General features: G+C 40.8%; 1 protein-coding gene across 1 annotated transcript in view; it reads right to left on the minus strand.

The window, feature by feature from the left end:
• KSR1 (kinase suppressor of ras 1) overlaps positions 1-24,198 on the minus strand; it is a 185,321-nt gene that overhangs the window by 76,962 nt on the left and 84,161 nt on the right. The gene's annotated exons all lie outside the window — the stretch shown is intronic.

Consider the following 24,198-nt stretch of genomic DNA (forward strand, 5'->3'; position numbering starts at 1 on the left):
TATATTTTTGTTCAACCCCTTTAATTAAATCTGAAAGTCTGTATACACTTCAATTCCATCTCAGTTGTTTCATTTTAAATAAAAAATAACAGCATACAGTGTAACACTGGTGGGTGTAGACTTACTGAGCCATGGGCTGGGCTTACCCTGGAGGGACGTGACCAGGTGTCTATCGGGTCTTCATTAGAGCCTCTGGTGGTGAGGATAGGCTGGGCCACAGTTAGACACCAGGTACCACTCCATGGTGTGAGGAGACGCACCGTGATGACCACGGTGAGTGGGGTGGCGCTGAGGACGCATGCAAGTTAGCGCCGTGACATGCAGAGCCCAAATCACGAAGATTCTGTCACTGTCCAAATACTTTGGCCCTAATTGTGTAATCCTGTTTGGATTGGATGGGTTGTTACTGACTTCTGGTGAGAATTTAATGTCAAGAGCACCTTTACAAATATATTTACTTAGAAAATCGGTGACACCTGCTGAGTCTATATATTAACCACCTTGTAACAGGCAGGTTATCTTTTCATCCTCCTGGTATTTTCCAGGAGTGATGAAAAAAATTGGATAGCATTTGCCCAATGTATACGCTGGTGTGAGTTATGTTGGCTATGTTCACACGTCATGGTTTTTTCAGCGTTTTCTTTTTCAGCAGCAAAACCTGATCTCTTGCAAGGAGGTTGTTCAGGATTTTTCTTGTGTTTTCACTTATTTTTTAGTGCGTTTTTTCCACTGTCCTTTTGTCTCTTATATGCATGTACATGAAGTTCAGTGAAAAAAAAAAAAAAATCATTGTGATTTTGGCACAAAAAACACTGAAAAACCTGCCACCTGCGTTTTTGGTGCATTTTTTTTCAGCGTTTTTTTCACCATCCATTACTTCCAATGGGTGAAAAAACACTGAAAAAAGTGATATGCTCTATTTTGCAAAAAAACATGCAAAGCACAAAATCCTGAACAAAAAAAAAACCATGATGTTTGCATGAGATTTCTGGAATCTCATAGATGTTATGCACACGCCCGGGCTAAGCGGCGTGTGCGTGTGATTGGTAGTGATTCCACTGGACCGTGCCGGAGAGTGAATGCCTGGAGGGGCGTGACTAGGTATTCACCCGATCCGACCAGGGTCGCACGACGGCATACGACGCCAGTGCACCAAGGAGGAACCGAGCAGAGGGACCAGGTGCTACTCCAGGACAGACCCCGGACACGGCTGTTGACCCACACAGGGGAATACAGGAACAGGCTGGTAGGCTGGCACACAGACTGGTGGGTATAGGCAGGCACGACTGGTATGCAGGCAGGCGGGTATGCAGGCAGGGGGGTAAAGGCAAGCACAGCTAGAGTGCAGACAGGGAGGCACTAGCAGGTAGGAACACAGGCGGGATAGGACCCAGTACACACCGGGACTAAGGAACAATACAGGCAGAACAGGTAAAGGACAGGAGAGAGTTCAGACTGGAACTGAGTGTACGGAGGAGACCGACACTGCAGAGGGATACAGGAGCGGGTCTGGGAATACGGCCCCCAGAGAGGCGGAACGAACAGGCAAGGAGCGTGTTCAGACAGGACAGACCAGACACAGGAGCGGGTCTAGGAAATCGGCCACTAGAAGGCGGAGCGAACAGGCAAGGAGCGTGTTCAGACAGGACAGACCAGACACAGGAGCGGGTCTAGGAAATCGGCCACTAGAAGGCGAGAGGAACAGGCTAGGAGCGTGTTCAGACAGGTCAGACAAGATACAGGAACGGGTCTAGGTAATCGGCCCCTAGAAGGCAGGAGGAACAGGCTAGGAGCGTGTTCAGACAGGACAGACAAGAGAACACAGAAAGGACTCAGTTCAGACACGGGAACTAATACCGAAAAGCAGGAGACATACAGGACTCAGTTCAGACACGGGAGCTGATACCGCAAAGCAGGAGACATACAGGACTCAGTTCAGACACGGGAGCTGATACCGCAAAGCAGAAGACATACAGGACTCAGTTCAGACAGGCCTGGAAATACAGCCTCCAGGAAAGGCAGACAAGGAAACAAAGAATGGGACCTGGCACCTTCAGAGTGCAAGCACACACTGAAGGAAACACTATGCTCAGGCAGGGATAGAAGGGAGCTGCTGAGCTATATACCAAGTGACAGACAGCAATAGGCTGAGGACGCACAAGGGGTGTGACCCACAGCAGGTACAAAAGGCAGGAAGTGATCGGGCGCCGCCCTTAAGCAGCAGAAACAGACACAAACAGACAGCATGGAGGGAAGCCAGAGAGACATTCTGGACAGGAGATCAAGTGCGCCCTCTTGCACAGTGGGAGATGGACCACCATGCAAGGACGCCGCCAGGTATGTTACAATAGACTTAGGGTATGTGCCCACGATGCAGAAATGAAGCAGAAAATTTCTGCAGCGTTTCTGCATGTTCTTGGCAGTAAAAACACTTGGGGATTTTACACGCGTTTTTACATGCAGATTTGACTTGCGTTTTTCAAATGCATTGGGACCTCAAATCTGCATGCAGAAACGCACAAATAATGGACATGCTGAGGATTTTTCCTCAAGGAAAATCCGCTGCGGAAAATTCCGCTGCATGGGCACAGAACATGCACATTTTCATTCGGGATCATGGGGCACGGATCACCAAGCGTTTTGCAAGCGTTTACGCTGTGGAAATTCCGCAGCAAAAACGCTTGAAAAACACATAGTGGGCACACAGCCTTAGACTTTGTTGGTAATGTAAAAAGCAGCTAAAAATTTGCATAAAAAAGTATCAAAAACCGCTGAGAAAACCATGATATGTGAACATAGCCTTATTCTTGATATTTTCTACCATGACAAGCCCCTGTAAGACTATCAGAACAAGTTATCAGTGATACTCCAGAAATTAGTAATAAATAATACTTATGTTCAATCAATATTTACCTTCATTTTATTTTCTATATACATTTTATATTTTGCTCTTTCTACCTAATATTGTTTTGTGTTTTATCTATTTTTTGTATCCCACACTGCTCTTTAACTTATGGCTTGTTTGCCTTTGTTGCTTGTAATAAAAACAATGAGATTTTCCCCTAAAAATGGACTCTCAAGAAACAGTTACAGTAATTATACACAGAGTAGTGCAATAGATTTTTCAGATGGTCCCTATACTAACCCATCACAGATACTGCTTTAGTACCTAGACAGGGGAAGAACAGAAGTAAAAACAGATCAAGCATGCTGACACTTCTTTAGTATACTTTACTCATGAGTGTCCAAGATTTCTCGGAGATCAGCTCTCAGGCATTTGGGAGGCGGCCAGGGAGTTCCTGCTAATTCAAACAGGTTAATCCAGTGCTGTGCTTTAAAAAATCCAGAAGTAGAAAAGCCTGAAGCGACCACAACACATACTTTAAATTCTGTTTTAGGATAAACTGTAGGAGAAAAGGTCAAGGCAATCAGAGGGGTTCATACTTCTGCTTTATCAGGTTAGTCTAGTTCTCCATCTTAAGCACCCCTACAGACATTAGACTTAGGCTGGGTTCACACGCCAGTTTTACATCTATCCATATTGTCATCTATATGCCATCCATGTGTCCGTTTTTACATCTTTAAGCAACCCGTGCAATCTATTTTGGCCATCTATATGGCATCTGTTTTTTACATGAACAATTTAATACATAAAAAAGAGTAAATACAATTTACTATTATTATAATTGTAATTAAAAAATACTTGGGGTATGGATAATAACCCATATTGAATCCGTTTATTACGCATCCATTGCACAAATGGGTGTGTCTGATCCAGAATATGGAACAAAGTAGTGCATGCTACGATCTTTTTTAAACACAAACCAATGATCCATTTGTAAAAATGTTCATGCAAATTATCACATAGCATTGGTCAGTGTGCTGTCCGTATGCTATTAGTTTTGCATACGCACAGCAGATGGATGATTAATCCATTCGTCTGAATGAGCCCTGAAGTCGGCCAAACCTGCTGATATTGATGGGTTATGGGGGCCTTCCAACTGTACCCCAACAGATGATGTCGGGGGACATAAGGATCTGGCATGTCCTATTTTGAAATGTATGGCAGTGTCTCTCATAAAGAAAAGCAGAACGAGTGCTCCTGTGAATGGAGGAATCGGGAGAGACAGCTGCCAGCCGAACGATTGGCTGAAATATCATTTAGATGAGAGCTACCTAAAGTGTATTGGGTCTTTATAGGGGCCATCTAAACACAAAAATAAGACGTGCAATAACTAATTCTCCCATCAAACATTAACTTCAATAACAGCCCTATAGTTATTGCTTTTAAAGAAAAACTTGCAAAGTATGTAGATAATCTAACAAAATATTGTCTCTTCTGGATTCCCCGGTCTGCCAGATCCAGGGGATCATTGAATAAATTCCAGTCTCAATACAATATTACAGAGAAAGCCAGTATGAGAGCAAGCTGAACTCGACAGAAGGCAAGGTACAAAGGGTTCACAACTATTTGTAATAAAAGGCATTACCTTAGAGATATCCAGAGTGACTTTATCCAAGACTACATTGTGGAGCAGCACTCTATGAAGCACTGCTGCAGTCCCTTTCTTCTTGCAGACTGTGTATCTCTGTAAGGCTTGCGAGTTAGCACAAGCACAGGCATCAGGATTTGTCCTGCACACCCTCCAGCTTTTCCATCCTGAGCACAGTGCTGGCTGCACACATAACTGCAGAGCGAACATATTCAACACACTGAGATACACATCCTACTGGCACCAAGATGCTTATAGCTAATTAATCATACATTCCTCCATGTAGCTGGCATCAAAGCTACCGTATGCTCCAATATCTTGGTGACAATACAAAACCACTCTCTAGATATACAAAAAAAAAAAAACTGCATACATATCACAAAGGTGTAAGTTTACAAATTAATATTGTGTCCATTATTCATTACTATAAAATAATCCCCCTTTAATGTTTTAAAAAAAATGCATAACTTCAGTCGTTTATAATCGTTGACTTTATATAAATATAGTCATAAATGGAATCACAGATCTTCAGGAGCTGCTCTGGTCTGATGATTCCAAAGTAGAATTTTTTGGGCTAAATTCAAAACGATGTGTGGTGGAAAACTAACACTGCACATCACTCTGAAAACACCATCCCCACCATCAAGCATGGTGGTGGCAGCATCATGTTGTGGGAATACTTTTCTTCAGCAGGGACAGGGAAACTGGTCAGAGGTGGTGGGAAGATGGATGGAGGAAAACCTGTTAGAGGCTGCAAAAGACTTGAGATTGTTGCGTAGGTTTACCTTCAAGCAGGATAAAGACCCTAAACATGCTGCCAAACCTACAATGGAATGGTTTAGATCAAAGCATATTCATGTGTTGTGAATGGCCCAAAGTACAGTCCTAAATCCCATTGAGAATCTGTGTCAAGACTTGAAAATATCTGTTCACAGACGGTCTCCATCCAATCTCACTGAGCTAGCGCTAGTTTGCACAGAAGAATGAGCAACAATATTAGCTTCTAGATGTGCAAAGCTGGTACAGACATATCCCAAAAAGACTTATAGCGAAAGGTGCTCCTACAAAGTATTGACTCAGGGAGGCTGAATATAAAGGCACATCACAATTTTTAGGTTTTTATTTTTTTTAAATATTTAGAAAACCATGTATCATTTCCTTTACACTTCACAAATACTTGCTACTTTGTGTTAGTATATCACATAAAATCTTAATAAAATACATTTAAGTTTGTGGGTGTAACGTGAAAAAATTTGGAAAATTTCACAGGGTATAAATACTTTTTCAAGGCACTGCATATTATCATACAATAAAGTACAAGAAGAACTCTTTAGGTAAGTAGTATTGCACAAAACAAGGGCCACAGGATCTTTAATGATAAGGCTATGTGCACACAGTTTTATGAGAATTTGGAGCAGAAACTGAGTGAAAACTCTCCCAGTCATCCTCAAAAATTGAAAACTACTCAAAAATTTTTGTTCTGGTCAGTTTCTGCTCCAAAAACTCTGCAAAAAGAGTGCATGTGCACATACCCCAAAGGTGCTCAATAATTAAAAAATAAGCTATTGGATTGGTAGCCATTTAAAAGGAAACAAAAAAAGATATGGCTTCGGCCGGATGTTTGCGCTCCCTGCAACTTTTTAACTTCTGTTTTAGAACAAATTTTATAACATTGAAGGTAAGAAATGTAAGCTAAACTTCCAAAAGTTAAAGCTCACAGCAAGGCAGTTTGAGTAAACTAGGAATATACAAAACATGGAATGACCACAAATTACATCATATATTTATTAAGGATATGTTTCCATAGAGTTTTTTTAAGTGGATTCTTATGCCTGAAACGTTTTTTAATTACCAACAAAGAATAATGGGGTGCACTGAAGTCTCATAAAACATTGCTTTTATTAGAACAATAAAAAGAAAAAACCAATAGAGGTAAAAAAGCAGAGTACACCATGGAGGACCACATGTATGAAGGAACACTAGAGTATATGTTGCTTGGTGACAGAATATGCTTTCTTGTGCCTATGTAATTGTATATGGAATAAGTTTTCCAGTAACTATATGTTATACTCTGGTGGGAAGATAAATATAACTATATGTTATACTCTGGTGGGAAATATAAATATATGCTATACACTGGTGGAAAGAAAGATAAAGATACCAAAGATTCATTCATTTTTGCATTTTTAAGCACTTTTTCAACTGGGTTTCGGAGTGCAATCGCCTTAAAAAGACATTGCGTGCACATACTTGCACTACATATATTCACAAAGTTTTTAGAAGAGTTTTTCATTTCCAGTGGCATTTTGTGTTAAGTTTTTTTTTCCTGGAACATTTTATTTGCAGCTTTTAAATTGGACAGTGCCTAGATTTGGATTGGATTCCATCATTATTTGTTTGACAGAAGTCACATGCATTTTTTTTTCCCACCAAGCATTTTCAAAATCTAACATGCTAAAAAAAAAAAAAAAAAACCTCCTCGTATGAACAGCAAAGTGGCTTTCCCATAGAAATGAATAGGAAGCGTTTTCAAAGTATTATAGAAGCAAGTTTTTTCCTTGGACAGAGTATATCAGTATTTGGTCAGTATTTTTTTCTCAGGAGTGGGAGCCAAAACCAGGTGAGGAACAATCAATCAGAGAAAAGGTATAATAGAAACAAGTCACCAATTCTGCATTTATCACCCACTCCTGGTTTTGGCTCCCACTCCTGGGAAAAAATACTGACCAAATACTGATAGTGGGGCTGTGGCCATAGGGTTACTTCCAGTTCATGCACAGAGCATAGAGTGAGCTGGAGAATCAGAAGAGAGACGTTACTTAGAAGAGGAACAGAACATGCTGGATCCTGAAGAAGTAAGCGGTACTACGGCCTTATTCAATAACATTCGTCAGTGTTCTGTCCGTGTGCTATCGGATTTTAACTCGGACAGCACACGTCGATATAATACGCTCATCTGAACAAGCCCTTAAAATTTGTTGTTTTTTCCTCCAGTTACTGGGAACATATAACACAGTAAACTAGTTATGTTCTTACATCTCTTGGCTCCTTATCCTATGACAACCTGTAATGTACTTATTAAAAGCATAAAAACAAAGGGAGAATCCTTTACAGATTTGGTGTATACCCCCAGGGTACATGAACTGAACATAGAAACATTGAAAAAATCTAGATCCTAAGCCAAACACCCTTACTAAGGGTTAAAAACCTGGACTATAGAATATACCACACAGAGAGGAACAGACATGGAGCCTCCCCATGACACAGAACAGTATCACCGATACAGGTTTTCTGTGTGTGTCTCACTGCTAACACAATTCAGATTCCTATAATTCGCCTTTTAAGAATATTACTGGTGGAAAAGGTTATAAATAGGTGGTAAAAGTTTTTAGTTTCAGTGGGTAAAAATATAGTGTTCTAGTGCCCTACCTAACAGCAAGCATGTCCGGAATCCTCTCGTAGGCTGCAAGAATGTGTTAGGAATGCCAAGTCCGTAATCTGTCTTTAAAATGATGATGAGGATACGTAAAAATAAGAGAGCTCAGATTTTCCATACTGAAAACCCACAGGACACACAGATGTAGCAGAGCTAAATTTGTCATTTCAAGCATCATTTGCAGTCTATGGTAAGACAAAGCAGGCTTACGGGCAGTCCTGTGTAAAACTGCAGATAATGATGGACAAATGATATAAGGAAGAAAACCTCTACTCTGTTGCATCTGCATTTTTAAGAGTCGCCTTTTAAAACGAAAAAGAAAAAACTAATTTTGCACTTCACAACAGGTGACAAGCGTGAGAACAGACCGCAGCAAAGAGCCAACATACCTTTCTGTCTGTAACCTCTCGGCAGAACAATCCTCTCAAGCACCTCGGTGTGACTGGCTGCTTGTGATCCCTGTTAGACATTCTGACTACTGCCTTCTGCAACAACAGAGCATTGTCAGACTAATCTCCCAGCAGAATGTGAGCCCGGCTCATTCTTCTGCATGCTGGGGGCTGACTATTCACAGACAGCCACTGAATGCAGAGGGGCTTAGGGCTTCACAATGATTGCAGCCAACTAGAGAGCCACCGGTCAAATATAGGAGCTTGTCACGAACAGGAGAATCAGCACATACTTGAACATTACGCATGTGGCTGTATTTGCGGCATGACTGAGGCTGCGAGCTTCAGGGCTTTCCAGCCTGGTAACCTAATTTTACATCAGACTACAAATCTCTGCAAAATAGCTTTGAAAAACCCAGGTTATGACTCGTCCACCAAATGCCTCCTCAAGTATGAGGAGGGATGGAAATGGCTTCTATCCTCTTTCACTGAGAAATGGGAGCATAAAATGGCTATAATGTTTCTCACAACCATTTTAGAATCTCAGTTTGCAGTCAGCGAATAGAAACTCGTGTGCATTAAAAAACTGAAAAAACACCTGCCCAGGTAACAGCCAACAATGTGAATAACTCTTTATAAGATAGACCTATCTTTGACTTACACTCAGACTATGTTCACACATCCAGTTCTACAGTATTAAACATAACTGGATCTGTTATGAATGGAGCGAAACTGGAGGCACACTTTGGTATCCGTTTTTTTATCCATTTTTGTTTTGTTTGTAACTGATCTGTTTTTTCTAGAAGAGTTTCTAAACACCTCCTGTGTGTCGGGCATGTGCAGTGCTTAAAAAATGGGTCCGTTAACTGATGGCATAACAGATGAATATTCATTAAAGAGAACCTGTCATGTGATAAAAGCTATTAACCTGCATATATCATATGGGGTTAATCAGCAGGTTTATAGTACTCTGAACCTGCCCGGCGCCTGCACTTTGAGCCCTGCTGCCGGGAGGAAATGAACTTTATTCCTCCCGGCAACAATTTGGTTTCAATCACTGGCACTGACTGACAGCTGGGTCTAATGATGAGCGAGCTGTCAGTGCCGGTTGCATGGTTACAGCCGCCGCTCACTATGCACAGAGCAATGACTGAACCCGTGCTGGCACCACCCCGTGATTAAAACCCAATCACTGCCAGGAGGAATAAAGTTCATTTCCTCTCGGCAGCGTGGCTCAAAGTGCAGGCGCCGGGAAGGTTCAGAATGCGATTAACCTGCAGATTAACCCAATATCTGCAGGTTAATAGCGTTTTTTCCACGAGACAGGTTCCTTTTAAGATCCGTTTTTACAGACTTCAATGTTAAAGAAAAAAAACTATCCAGTTACTGTTTTTTTTAGCTGTGGCTGGAAAAAAAAAGATGTGCAGACTATGTTTTTTGACCCATCTGAAAAATGAATTGCAGGTGGACTGCAGTCACATGGAAGTCTTTTTAGGATGTTTCCATCCCCATTCAAATAAATGGATCCTGTACTGGATCATATTATTTCCATTTTTATCATCCTAAAATGGATCCAATGTTTTATATTTCAGTTCACAGGCCCCAGTCAGGGACATTTTCTGATACATCTCAGTAACTTGTAAGTAAATGATTACGGTAAATTAAAACATAAATTTAAAGGCAGTACCAGGCTTTCTCAGCTATCCAAGTAACACCACAACCCAATACATCTTCATTATATAATTCTAAAGAAATCTACTATATTTATTGAAAAAAAAAAACATTTTAGAATACACTTGCCAACTCTCTTGAGACAAAAACATCCAGGACTTCAAGAAGATTTGCAAAATCTCCTGGGCACCACCAGATCTCCCTTGTAATGGGTTTCAGGAGGCTTTGGCGGTGCCTAAGTGCACATTATTAAAAAGTCATGGAGATGAGGGGTGGTCTGAGAATGAAGCCATGGTTATACAGAAAAAAATAGCATGCTACGAATATCATACTCCCAGTTGGGCATGATGAAAATTTGGCAACAACATTCAAGATTAGAAAAGATGTCTAACTGGAGCATGCTATGCCACCCATTAGCTATGTCTTTATTAGCTGTGCCACCATTCTGGGTTTATGTAACTTATTAAATGGAAACTGTCAGTAGGATCATCTCTCCTAAGCCATCTATCTGGGCATGCATAGGAAGCTGAATAAAATGATACCTTGATATCTGTGATCCAATGTTATATTCCAGAGAAATCCACATTTTTCTTATATGTAAATGAGCTGTTCGAGGCTATCGGCCCAACACTGATCTGTTTTAGACTCTGCCTGGAGTGCCTATTATAAATACAAGGGGGAGTTATCAGTGTGATGTATGATGGCCGCTCTCTGCTCTCCTGATCTCACTGCAGAGCTGTGTGTGTTATACCGGACACATCTGCAGGTTCCTCTCAGCTTCAACCTCCAGCTCACAGGCAGACAGGGCTATAATATTGATACACTACAGCAGAGCTGTGAAAGCTGCAACTGCTAACAAGTTTTTATGAGACACAGTTCAGTTTTACTCTTCTTTATAGTTACATGTCTTACATTGGTAATGCCCCCTTTCATTTATAATAATCTCTGGAGGCAGATTCTCATGCAGATCAGTGTCTGGCCCATAGTCCTGAATAGATCATTTACATATAAGAAAACGTGGATTTCTCTGGAATAAGACATTGGATCACTAATATCAAGAATTCATTTTATTCAGCTTCCTATGACCTACATAACCATATAGACAGCGCAGGAGGATTGATCCTACTGACAGATTCCCCTTAATTAAAAAGGTTGCACCATCTTATGTCATCAGGATGGCACCATTCCCAGGCTTGCCAGGGGTCAGTGCTAACAATTGACAGCTCAGGCCAGTTGCATCGCTGGTCCTAAATGTGTACTCTTCATGTTGCAAGCAGAGGCAGATTTGCCTCTGGAGCATTGAGCACATGAAGGGAAAGTAAAGATATCCGCATACAGCCAGCTTCAGAGGAGCACTTGCAAGCTCTAAAGCATAAAGCATGCAAGCTCACTTCTTGCTTAAAAAACTGCAGAGGTGTCCAGTAACCAAGGCAATGAGCTGTATACTGTACAATAGAATTAAACCTCCATTCTTGAGAACAGAGAGGGTATTTAATAAGAGGTAAACTGAAAAGTTGATTTTTTTTTATATAAGCACTTTTACCCATTTATCAAGATGAGACAATCCCTTTCACTGTTAACACTTTTGGTCACCAAAACATTTTCATTTTTCTATTTATGAATCTATAAGATGCCTTCTTTACCAGACGAGCTGTTGTTTTCCAATGGTATTATCTTAGTGTACATACAATATTTAGATTACATTTGATTCCGTTTTTTAGCAGGTGGGAGGCAGAACCCCTGGAATCTTAGCATTGTTTTTAATTTTTATTCTGTTCACCATTCATGCTTCCTAACATTATAGTCTTAGGCTACATTCACTCAACTATTTTCAGTCAAAGTGCTGTCTGTGAAAACAAAAACTGACATCACAAGGATAAACCTCAGACCAATGTTATTTCATTGGGTTGATTAGATAACAGAACAGTACGTGCAACATTTTAATAACTTTTGATTGTGTTTTTAGCAGGTGGGATGCAGAACCACTAGAATAATATAATTATTTTTTTTAATCAAATATTTTTTAATGAAATTTTCAGTTTAGAAACATTAGAAAGGATAGAAATCCCAAACCCTAGTCTCACCCACCCCAACATTGTACAACTAGTCATAACAAAGTCCAAAAAATGAAAAGTAAGATCACGGTTGAGTAAAGAAACTAATGTGTTATTTGGTTAATTAAAGTCAATTTATCAGAAAGTATAACAAGTTCAAACGATTGCGGAAGTATTGAGAAGGAGGTCCTCTTTGCATTTGAGGCTTTAGATACTTTTGGCTTTCAGAGTTTAGAATAGAGTCAGACAGATCCATCAATCCATGGGGCCCAAAGCTTTTTTCGAATTTAGTGACAGCATTTCTTTAGATAAATTCCTTTTTCCAAATTCAACAACCAATTGATCTTATTGATGAATTCTGAAATTGTGGGAATCTGATCAGTTATCCAGTATAGAGCTATTCATTTCCTGGCCATATACAGCATTCAAGAGATGGCAATCTTACCATATTCAACAGTAGGTCTTCAACATACCCCAGTATGCATACAAAAAGTGTTATGTCTATACATACTGAGTAAACTCTGGTTATAACATCCAGTACCCCCGTCCAAAAAGGTTCCAACTTAGGGCAAGACCAGAGCATGTGTAATAAGTCTGATGAATTTGTCTTACATATAGCACATGGAGGGTGTGATCTATGCCCCATTTCAAATAGAAATGTAGGTGTTCTATAAATTTGTTGTAACACATATAGCTGAGATAACCTATGAGATTCGCTTAAGGATAATGGGGTATCCTATTCAGGATGTCCTGCCAGTGCTCATCTTTATTGGGGCATATACTCTCCCATTTTGCTTTAGAGCGTGTTAGGTATTTCACTTGAATCAGATCCAGTAAGGCGGTCTACAATGCTGAAATCAAACTATCAGAACAGTGTAAAATGGCAATTCTATGTGTAATCTTGTTCTTAGATGGCAATGTATCTTGATTAGACCCTTCTGCCTGGAGATATTTAAAAAATTCAGAGTGAGGTAACCCAAACTCAATTTGTAATTGAGAAAATTCCTTGATTAAATCATCTATTAAAATGTGAGATAACCTGTATGTCCCTTTCAATTTCCAATTCTTAAAGGTTTGTAATCATAGAGGTTAGGCAGCCATGGAGTTTCCCAAAGGGAATTGAATTGGGTTGTCCCTTGTAGGTCCTGCATCTCTCTCACTTTCCACTAAAGCCGATGAATTAGCAGTGTGGTAGGGAATGTACCTGAAGGGACCTTAAACTTATGTGCTTCAAGAGCACACATGTCAAACTCCGGCCGGTGGGCCAGATCTGGCCTGCACGGTGGTTATATTTAGCCCTTGACACCAGAACCACCACCTATTTTGGGCCATTATTCTGTATGGAGGACTACCGTATTTTTCGGACTATAAGATGCATCGGACCATAAGACGCACCTAGGTTTTAGAGTAGGAAAATAGAAAAAAAAATTAAGCAAAAAATGTGGTCATGATGCCCTGGTAAGGGGGAGGGGGTCTGCTGCTGACACTGTTATAGGGGTAATGTCCCCCAATTCTGTTAATATCCCCTATCCTGGTATATATGGCTCCCTCCTTCCTGTTATATGTGGCCCTCATCCCCATCCTGATATGCATGTCATCCCAATCCACCATCCTGGTATGTATGGCACCCCAATCCCACATCCTGGTATGCATGGCCCCCTCATCCCTCTTCCTGGTATGTATGGCACCCTTCATCCTGTTATGTATAGCCCCCCTCACACCCATCCTGGTATGCATGGCACCTTCATCCCTCTTCCTGGTATGTATGGCCTCCTTCATCCTTATATGTATGGCCCCCTTCATCCCTGTATGTATGGCCCCCTCATGCCGCATCCCTGTATTGATGGCCCCTCTCATGCCTCATCCCTGTATGGATGGTCCCCCCTCATCCTTGTATGCACTGCCCCCCCTCATCCTTGTATGCTTGGCATCCCCTGATCCTCGTCACGCTGCACAGAAAAAAAAAAAAAACTTTCATACTCACCTCCTCTCTCCTCCAGCGCAGCGTCTCACTCTGTGCCGGAATAGTCACTGCTCCCCATGCTGGGACTGCGTGCGTGGGGAGCAGTGACCATTCATTCTCCCAATAACGCGCACGCTGTAGCTGCAGGGCAGGTCCTGCTGTGCTCCGCTGTCAGTGTGTCCGCTATTAAAGGCTATGAATATTCACCACACCCATTCAGTTCATATTATATTGAGTCATTACAAACAGAGTGATCTATTTCAAGTGTTTATTTCTGTTAATGTTGATGATTGTAGCTTACAGCCAATGAAAACACAAAACTCATTATCTCAGTAAATTAGAATAATTAACAAAAACACCTACAAAGGCTTCTGAAGTGTTTAAAAAGGTCTCTTAGTCTGTTTCTGCAGGCTCCACAATCATGGGGAAGACTGCTGACTTGACAGATGTCCAGAAGGCAGTCACTGACACACTTCACAAGGAGGGTCAGCCACAAAAGGTCATTGCTAAAGAAGCTGGCTGTTCACAGAGTGTTGTATCAAAGCATATTAATGGAAAGTTGAGTGGAAGGAAAAAGTGTGGTAGAAAAAGGTGCACAAGCAACCGGGATAACCGCAGCCTTGAAAGGATTGTTAAGAAAAGGGCATTCAAAAACTTGGGAGAGATTCACAAGAAGTGGACTGCTGCTGGAGTCATTGCTTCAAGAGTCAACACACACAGACGTATCCAGGACATGGGCTACAAGTGTCACATTCCTTGTGTCAAGCCACTCATGACCAATAGACAACGCCAGAAGCGTCTTACCTGGGCCAAGGAGAAAAAGACCTGGACTGTTGCTCAGTGGTCCAAGGTGTTGTTTTCAGATGAAAGTCAATTTTGCATTTCATTTGGAAATCAAGGTCCCAGAGTCTGGAGGAAGAGTGGAGAGGCCACAATCCAAGCTGCTAGAGGTCTAGTGTGAAGTTTCCACAATCAGTGATGGTTTGGGGAGCCATGTCATCTGCTGGTGTAGGTCCACTGTGTTTTATCAAGACCAAAGTCAGTGCACCCGTCTACCTGGAAATTTCAGAGCACTTCATGCTTCCCACTGCCGACAAGCTTTTTGGAGATGGCAATTTCATTCTCCAGCAGGACTTGGCACCTGTCCACACTGCCAAAAATACCAATACCTGGTTTAAAAACAACAGTATCACTGTCCTTGATTGGCCAGCAAACTCACCTGACCTTAACCCCATAGAGAATCTATTATAGAGAATCTATGGGGTCTTGTCAAGAGGAAGATGAGAGACACCAGACCCAACAATGCAGAAGAGCTGAATGCTGCAATCAAAGCAACCTGGGCTTCCATAACACCTCAGCAGTGCCACAGGCTGATCGCCTCCATGCCACGCCGCATTGATGCAGTAATTGTTGCAAAAGGAGCCCCGACCAAGTATGGAGTGCATTTACTGAACATACATATCATAGAACCACAAGTCTCAGAAACATATTCAGTGGACAGACCTCTACAAAAAATTGCAGATGGGTTTCACTGAAACAACCACTTCAAATGCATAGAATAGAAAAAAAAGAAATGAAGTCTTAACGGTTGGTACAAAAATATAACAACTTTATTGATACAAAAAATACACATTTAAAAGTCTGCAAGTGCAAGGGATGTGTGTACAAAAGAATGGCAATACCGAAAAGCAGCAGGAACACATAGAGGTAGAGAATCGATCAATCAATCCTGCGTTTATCAGAATGCATGGGACTCGATAGGGATAGATGAAGAGGAACAGTAGTATATCACAAGAGATAAATATATAAACAATATTGTAAAGCTTAGTGCTCTATCTCCTGCATGATATAGTGCAATCATATAGGCAGTAATGCTCGTCTCCTAGAGCCCACAGCTCAATGATATAGCTGTGCCTTATCATAATCGATCCCCCTAAGTACCCCATGAACATCCATGTATATCAACAAAATCATTACCTCAAAGTATAAAAATGTGCCCCACCAGGTGGTAGGAAGGACTAGTGCCTCTCCCTCCCGACGCACGTTTCGCAGGGAACACGTCTGGTGGGGCACATTTTTATACTTTGAGGTAATGATTTTGTTGATATACATGGATGTTCATGGGGTACTTAGGGGGATTGATTATGATAAGGCACAGCTATATCATTGAGCTGTGGGCTCTAGGAGACGAGCATTACTGCCTATATGATTGCACTATATCATGCAGGAGATAGAGCACTAAGCTTTACAATGTTGTTTATATATTTATCTCTTGTGATATACTACTGTTCCTCTCCATCTATCCCTATCGAGTCCCATGCATTCTGATAAATGCAGGATTGATTGATCGATTCTCTACCTCTATGTGTCTCTGCTGCTTTTCGGTATTGCCATTCTTTTGTACACACATCCCTTGCACTTGCAGACTTTTAATTGTGTATTTTTTGCATCAATAAAGTTGTTATATTTTTGTACCAACCGTTAAGACTTCATTTCCCTTTTTTCTGAACATACATATCAGTAGGCCAACATTTTGGATTTTAAAAACATTTTTCAAGCTGTTGTTATAAAGTATTCTAATTTACTGAGATAATGACTTTTGTGTTTTCATTGGCTGTAAGCCATAATCATCAACATTAACAGAAGTAAACACTTGAAATAGATCACTCTGTTTGTAATGACTCTATTTGTAATGACTCTATATAATATATGAGTTTCACTTTTTGTATTGAAGAACTGAAATAAATTAACTTTTTGATGATATTTTAATTTAGTGAGAAGCACTTGTATATATATTCTTCTTCCTGGCTTCTTGTCCCCCTATTTGTGATAAAATGGCCAATATACTATGATGTCCTTGAAGACAATGTCCAGGCCCTGGTATACATACTCAATACATGAATTTTAAAATATTTCCATTTTTTTTTCAGTCAAATCACATCACAGTTCAAGAGCACAATGGATATGTGCCGCAGTGCTCACATTTGTTATGTTTGGCTCTGTCCTGTGAATATCTCATCCTATAAAGTCCACACCCCATTAAAATTCCTCCCAAGAGACCTTATTATACAAGCTTTATGGTATGAGTCTTTCTAACTGCTAATATACAGGTACTAGATTTGAAGGGGTTGTTGCATCTTTTATCTTCAGAAGTGCACACTCCCCTCTTTAGGCCTCTTACTGGGTTGCGTTGTGCTCCTGATGACTGACGGTTCAGACCAACAGCAAGGTCGTGCCCCTGGCCTGAACTGTGCTATCCAATGCTGCAATCAGAGGCAGCTATGCACAGAGGAGCCCTGAAGTCCAGGCGAGCTTCAGAGCACCACTTGCAAAGTCTACAGCAAAAAGCTTACAAGAGCTGCACTACTTTCCTAGGGGACTAGCCACCGCCGATAGACCCCATAGGAGGCTAGTAACCTAGGCTACGAGCAGTAAACTATGTAACTAAAAATCTTTTTACTAAGAGGTAAATTGTAAAGATGCTTGTTTTTAAATGTACTTTTGAAATTTTATGCATTTAAAAAGTTGAGACAACCCCTTTATATTTTAGTTTATCCTATAAACAGATTTATAAATAAATCTATGGGCCATCCTTTATGTAATAGTTAACATTTTTTTTGTTTTGTTTCAGCTATTAGTTAGTTATAGAGAAAAAAAGCGTAACTCCTGCCGGTCAGGATAAAACAACTGACCCTTTATTTAGTACATCCCAAAAATCCACAGCAAGCAAGTCGATAAAAGCTATTTGTGGTGTTAGTCTTGGCATGATTCCGGATTGTAAGGCTGTACTAATTAAAGGATCAATTGTTTTATCCTGGCCGGCTGGACACGTTCTCCTCCGTGCTAAGAAAGTGTTGACCAGGAGCCGTATCCAAGCCTAGGATTGTGAGGACTGTGTTCCGATACACTGGCATGTTTGTTTTTTTCTTATTCGCTTGTTGTTTTTACTATTAATATCTTTTTTCAGTAGTTATATCAATTTTTTATAAAGTTTTTACCTATATTTCTCCCCAAATATCTGTCTAGTCAAGAAGTGAAAGCTGGGTGGGCAATATATATCCCAAGACAAGTAGGAAGGATTACTTAGCTGTAGTGTAAATAAGTGAAGTGACTACTTCTTAGGGATCTGTTTTATCATATTGTGTCTCAACTGTTTAGAATAAAGCCACTGAAGGACTTATATTTTTTAGTAATACCTTCGGTTTTAGAGGTAAATGCTCTTTAAAAACTCAGTTACGAATAGTCAAATATTTTATTATATAATACACTAATGTTAATGTCTTTTTAGAGAAATAAAACGTATCTAGCAGCTCAAGAACAGATTGCACAGAACATGTAGTATCCAGCGCGAAGCATACAGCTACATCAGTGAGCAAGGCAATTATGGGGGAGGAGAGCGTGTTGATCAGCAACAAAAGTGATAATTAATTCCTACAATCTGCAAAGGAAAAGGAACAGATAGATGCTTGGAGAATTCAACATCATATACAAATATTCTATACAGATACAGCCATTAACTGTTCCAGCCAATCATATATATATATACCATTTACTAGCCAAATGAGGTATACACATAATAATGGCTAGAGGGGATATACATATATATACACACATGCGCACACACGCACACACACATATATACGTATGTATATAAATACATACATGCCAAAAAGAAAAATTCCATAAAGGCATCTCCAAAAGGAAGAAGAGCTTGCACTTCAACCTCCTTTTGAAGTAGGACCTCACATTGAACATATGGAGGAGGGAGAAAGAAACTAATTATAACAAAGGAAATTGGAAACCTAGGAAGAGCTTCAACCTCCCTTTGAAGCAGAGACCTCCTGCAGTGACCAGGTAGTTACCACAGAGGTCTATTGTGGGAAAAAGCCACCCAGACTGGAATTTGTATATTCAAGTAGCAGAGAAGTTAAAAATCTAACACCTTCAGAGGAAACTCTTCCTCTCATCAAAGTCAGATGGTAGGCTTTTTGTCTTCGGTGGTCAGTGATGAATATTGGGGTTTATATTGATCCGATATGAAGGGGATTTAAATTTTTGGCGTTGTAGAGAAGGGACGGACGTGACACATTTAATCACATCGCCGTGGGGCCACAATAAACCCTCCAACTTAATAACGGACCGATACCTGATGCTATCCATGTCATGTTTGATCCGTATGTAAAGGTAAAATCATGATAAAAAATATGATATGGTCTACCGCCTGGAACCTTCAGGGGCGAAGATATCCTGTAACTTGGGGATCTCATAAAATTCTAACAGACCCAGAACAACCCACAATCCGCGCCCACATGAGCTAATAAAAATCAGTATTTGGGTCTGGGTCATTTATCAGTATAATGTAAGAAATAGTCGGCACTCCGTTGCTTAGGTGGTGCACGTGAGAAAATTGTAATGAAAAAGAAACTAGTGCCGGCACTCACATGTTAGTAGTAACTTCATTTATTTCATATAATCCACTCAAGACGTGTCAGCCCATCCCAGGTTTTGTCAAATATATATATATATATATATATATACAGTATAGACCAAACGTTTGGACACACCTTCTCATTTAAATATTTTGTCTGTATTTTCATGACTTTGAAAATTGTACATTCACACTGAAGGCATCAAAACTATGAATTACCACATGTGGAATTATATACTTAACAAAAAAGTGTGAAACAACTGAAAATATGTCTTATATTTTAGGTTCTTCAGAGTAGCCACCTTTTGCTTTGATGACTGCTTTGCACAATCTTGGCATTCTCTTGATGAGCTTCAAGAGGTAGTCACCAGAAATGGTCTTCCAACAATCTTGAAGGAGTTCCCAGAGATGCTTAGCACTTGTTGGCCCTTTTGCCTTCACTCTGCGGTCCAGCTCACCCCAAACCATCTCGATTGGGTTCAGGTCTGGTGACTGTGGAGGCCAGGTCATCTGGTGTAGCACCCCATCACTCTCCTCCTTGGTCAAATAGCCTTTACACAGCCTGGAGGTGGGTTTGGGGTCATTGTCCTGTTGAAAAATAAATGATGGTCCAACTAAACGCGAACCGGATGGAATAGCATGCCGCTGCAAGATGCTGTGGTAGTCATGCTGGTTCAGTATGCCTTCAATTTTGAATAAATCCCCAACAGTGTCACCAGCAAAGCACCCCCACACCATCACACCTCCTCCTCCATGCTTCACGGTGGGAACAAGGCATGTAGAGTCCATCCGTTCACCTTTTCTGCGTCGCACAAAGACATGGTGGTTGGAACCAAAGTTCTCAAATTTGGACTCATCAGACCAAAGCACAGATTTCCACTGGACTAATGTCCATTCCTTGTGTTCTTTAGCCCAAACAAGTCTCTTCTGCTTGTTGCCTGTCCTTAGCAGTGGTTTCCTAGCAGCTATTTTACCATGAAGGCCTGCTGCACAAAGTCTCCTCTTAACAGTTGTTGAAGAGATGTGTCTACTGCTAGAACTCTGTGTGGCATTGACCTGGTCTCTAATCTGAGCTGCTGTTAACCTGCGATTTCTGAGGCTGGTGACTCGGATAAACTTATCCTCAGAAGCAGAGGTGACTCTTGGTCTTCCTTTCCTGGGGCGGTCCTCATGTGAGACAGTTTCTTTGTAGCACTTGATGGTTTTTGCAACTGTACTTGGGGACACATTCAAAGTTTGCCCAATTTTTCGGACTGACTGACCTTCATTTCTTAAAGTAATGATGGCCACTCGTTTTTCTTTAGTTAGCTGCTTTTTTCTTGCCATAATACAAATTCTAACAGTCTATTCAGTAGGACTATCAGCTGTGTATCCACCAGACATCTGCACAACACAACTGATGTTCCCAACCCCATTTATAAGGCAAGAAATCTCACTTATTAAACCTGACAGGGCACACCTGTGAAGTGAAAACCATTTCCAGTGACTACCTCTTGAAGCTCATCAAGAGAATGCAAAGAGTGTGCAAAGCAGTCATCAAAGCAAAAGGTGGCTACTTTGAAGAACCTAGAATATAAGACATATTTTCAGTTGTTTCACACTTTTTTGTTAAGTATATAATTCCACATGTGTTAATTCATAGTTTTTATGCCTTCAGTGTCAATGTACAATTTTCATAATCATGAAAATACAGAAAAATCTTTAAATGAGAAGGTGTGTCCAAACTTTTGGTCTGTACTGTATGTAAGCACAAAAACTTTCAGTCACTGACAGCAGGCGGAAAGAAGCCAGAGGCTTTTAAAAGTATGTTTTTCTCTGAGACACAGCAGCATTTCAGAGTCACACATACCTGGCTGAGTTTATCCAGCCAGGGCTGGATACATGCTAACCATGGATTGGGCAGCATGTATCAGATGACAGGTTCCCTTTAAATGTGGCTGTCAATGATAGACAGCAGCCATTAAGGAGTTTGATCAGAGTTGGCAACATTCAACTACTTATGGTCATTCCATAGAGAATAAATGAGGTGGAGTTGATAACACGCAACTTCACTGTATTAAAGACAGGGCTCTGCGGGCCTGGTTCCGAGATTACAGAGTTCCATTCTTGGGATCACTCGGGGTACCCATATTGATATGGGATAACTTTACTGTTTTGGGAATAACCCTTTAAAGCCTGTACTGCAAGGCAGAGTTTACAGGTGTGGCATTCATTATCACTTAAACAGTATGTGAGAAAGCAGGAGGTAAGGTCCTGAAAGGAGATATGTGCCACCAAGGCAGTTGGACCCAGTAATGCAAAGTCTGTACCAGTAACACTAGGTTACAGAGAGTTTTAATTTCACTGGATTTTGGATCCGGGATTTAGGAGCAATAAAAGAGCCTGGTTGGGAAAGGTTGTTCCCATAATCCAGCTCGGGGCTTACAGGCTGCAGCCCTGCTATGTGTAGCACAAGCGATCGGATGATCGCAGCTTCAAGTCTCACATGGAGACTATTGAAGCTAGTGTAAAGTAATAAAAAGTTTTTAAAAATATTTAAAAAATGTAAAAGTTCAAATCACCCTTCTTTTGCCCCAGTCAAAATAAAACTATAAAAAAATCAAATATACACACATTTGGTATCACCGCGTTCAGAATCGCCTGATCTATCAAATATATAAAAATAATTAATCTGATCGGTAAACTGCGTAAAGAGAAAAAAAATCAAAACGCCAGAATTAGTTTTTTTTGGTCGCCACAACATTGCAATAAAATGCAATAACAAGCGATCAAAAGATCGTACCTACCCCAAAATGGTATCAATAAAAACATCAGCTCGGGGCACAAAAAAAAAGCCCTCACCCAGCCCGAAAATTGGAGATGCTATGGGTCTTGGAAAATGGCGACTTTTTTTTTGTTGCTAACTTTGAATCCCCCCCCCCACTTAAATAAAAAAGAACCTACGCATGTTTGGTATCTGTGAACTCATAATGACCTGGAGAATCATAATGGGCATTTAGTGAACATGGTAAAAAAAAAAAAAAAAACACAAAAAACAACTGTGATATTTGAAATTGTGATTTTTTTTTCCCCCACGTTTTCTAGTACACGATATGGTAAAACCAATAGTGTCGTTCAAAAGTACAACTCGTCCCACAAAAAACAAGCCCCCACATGGCCATATTGACGGAAAAAAGGGGTTAAATTATCAGAAAAACTAAATACAGAAGGACTGATTTACTAACCTATATGCACTAAAACACTGGCTTAATTTTGCCTTACATGCCCTGCATCACATTTATTCACTGATTTAGACACGTGATTTGACTCCCTTGACAAGGAGCTTGGCTTATCAGAATGGGAATGTGGTTTGATAGAAGGGGCAAGGTCTAGACTGAGAGTCTGTGTCCTGAAACTGAGCCAAAATTTGATGTAACTTAGTGGACCAAAGCAAGCCATCTAATAGATGGTGTAAAGCCACAGCAATTTTAAAGATGCTCCAAATTTACCAAACTTTTTATGACCAGTATGTTTAGGGTGTTTTCCATGTTTGCACTTTCTAAAAGTTGGCTAATTTTAGTAAATGAGCCCCAATGTCCAACGTCTGTTCTGCAGGGAGCAATAATTACCACTGTTGACCTAGTCATAAAGTTAATGGGAATACTTTGTGTTGCCCATAGTGATGAGCGAACGTGCTTGGATAACGTGCTATCCGAGCATGCTTGTGTGTTATCCGAGTATCTTTGGCGAGCTCTGCTAATATGTTTGACTTCCTGATGCGGGGATTGCCCAACAGGGAATCCCCGCATGTGTTGCGTCTGCCTACCACCAGAAAACATGCAGAAGAAGGGAGTCTCACATATTATCAGAGCACGCCCAAGAGACTTGGATCACACACGAGCATGCTCGGATAACACATTATCAAAGCACGTCCGCTCATCACTAGTTGTCAGCTGTTGCGCTGGAGAAGGGAGCAAGTTGGAACTTATTGGTTAGGCTTGCGGGTCCTGCATTTCCATCTAACCAGCAACAACATCTGCAGGGCAGGGAGGAATAGATCTGTCATCCAGCCATATATCATTGCAATGTGACAAAAGAGCTCTTGTCAGTGTGAGAAAGTTTTTTAATATATTCCATCATGAGACCTTACTATTAGAGATGAGCGGTGTTCGACTAGAACTGTTCGCCAATCTCAAATTCGAGCTGTTTTGGGCGGTGTTCGAGTTGTTCGACGAACCCGAACGATTTGCAAAAAATTCGGCTGTTCGAGGTTATGTTCGATAACTGTTCGTGCACCAAAAGCGTGTCCTGCATGTCTGGCGCTATTTAGAGCACCAATCATGCAGGGATTGTCTGCCACTCACTGTAATGCCACAGCCATGGTGGTTGTGGCATTACAGTGATTGCCCAAATCGATGGGAACAGTGCCAACAGTGAAACATGAAAAGCCGGCAATTCAGCAGCGGCATACACCTGTACCCGACAATTTAGAACCGAAAGAATAGAGCTTCACACATAGATTAGATAGATATAAACATGTCAGCCACATATATACGAAGTACAGTGACAGTGTTGATTACTGTACTTGTCATTTAGCGTAAAGGATTTATCAAAAAAAATAATAGTGTTTTCATGCACCGTTTCTTTAAAAAAGCCGGCTGGCAATTCAGCAGCGGTACCCGACAATTTATAACAGACAGAATAGAGCTTCACACATAGATTAGATAGATAGAAACATGTCAGCCACATATATACGAAGTACAGTGACAGTGTTGCTTACTGTAC

This window comes from Phyllobates terribilis, unplaced genomic scaffold (genome assembly GCF_046119375.1).
Source record: "Phyllobates terribilis strain yellow unplaced genomic scaffold, ASM4611937v1 Scaffold_2__4_contigs__length_985480577, whole genome shotgun sequence".
Classification (NCBI taxonomy): Eukaryota; Metazoa; Chordata; class Amphibia; order Anura; family Dendrobatidae; genus Phyllobates; species Phyllobates terribilis.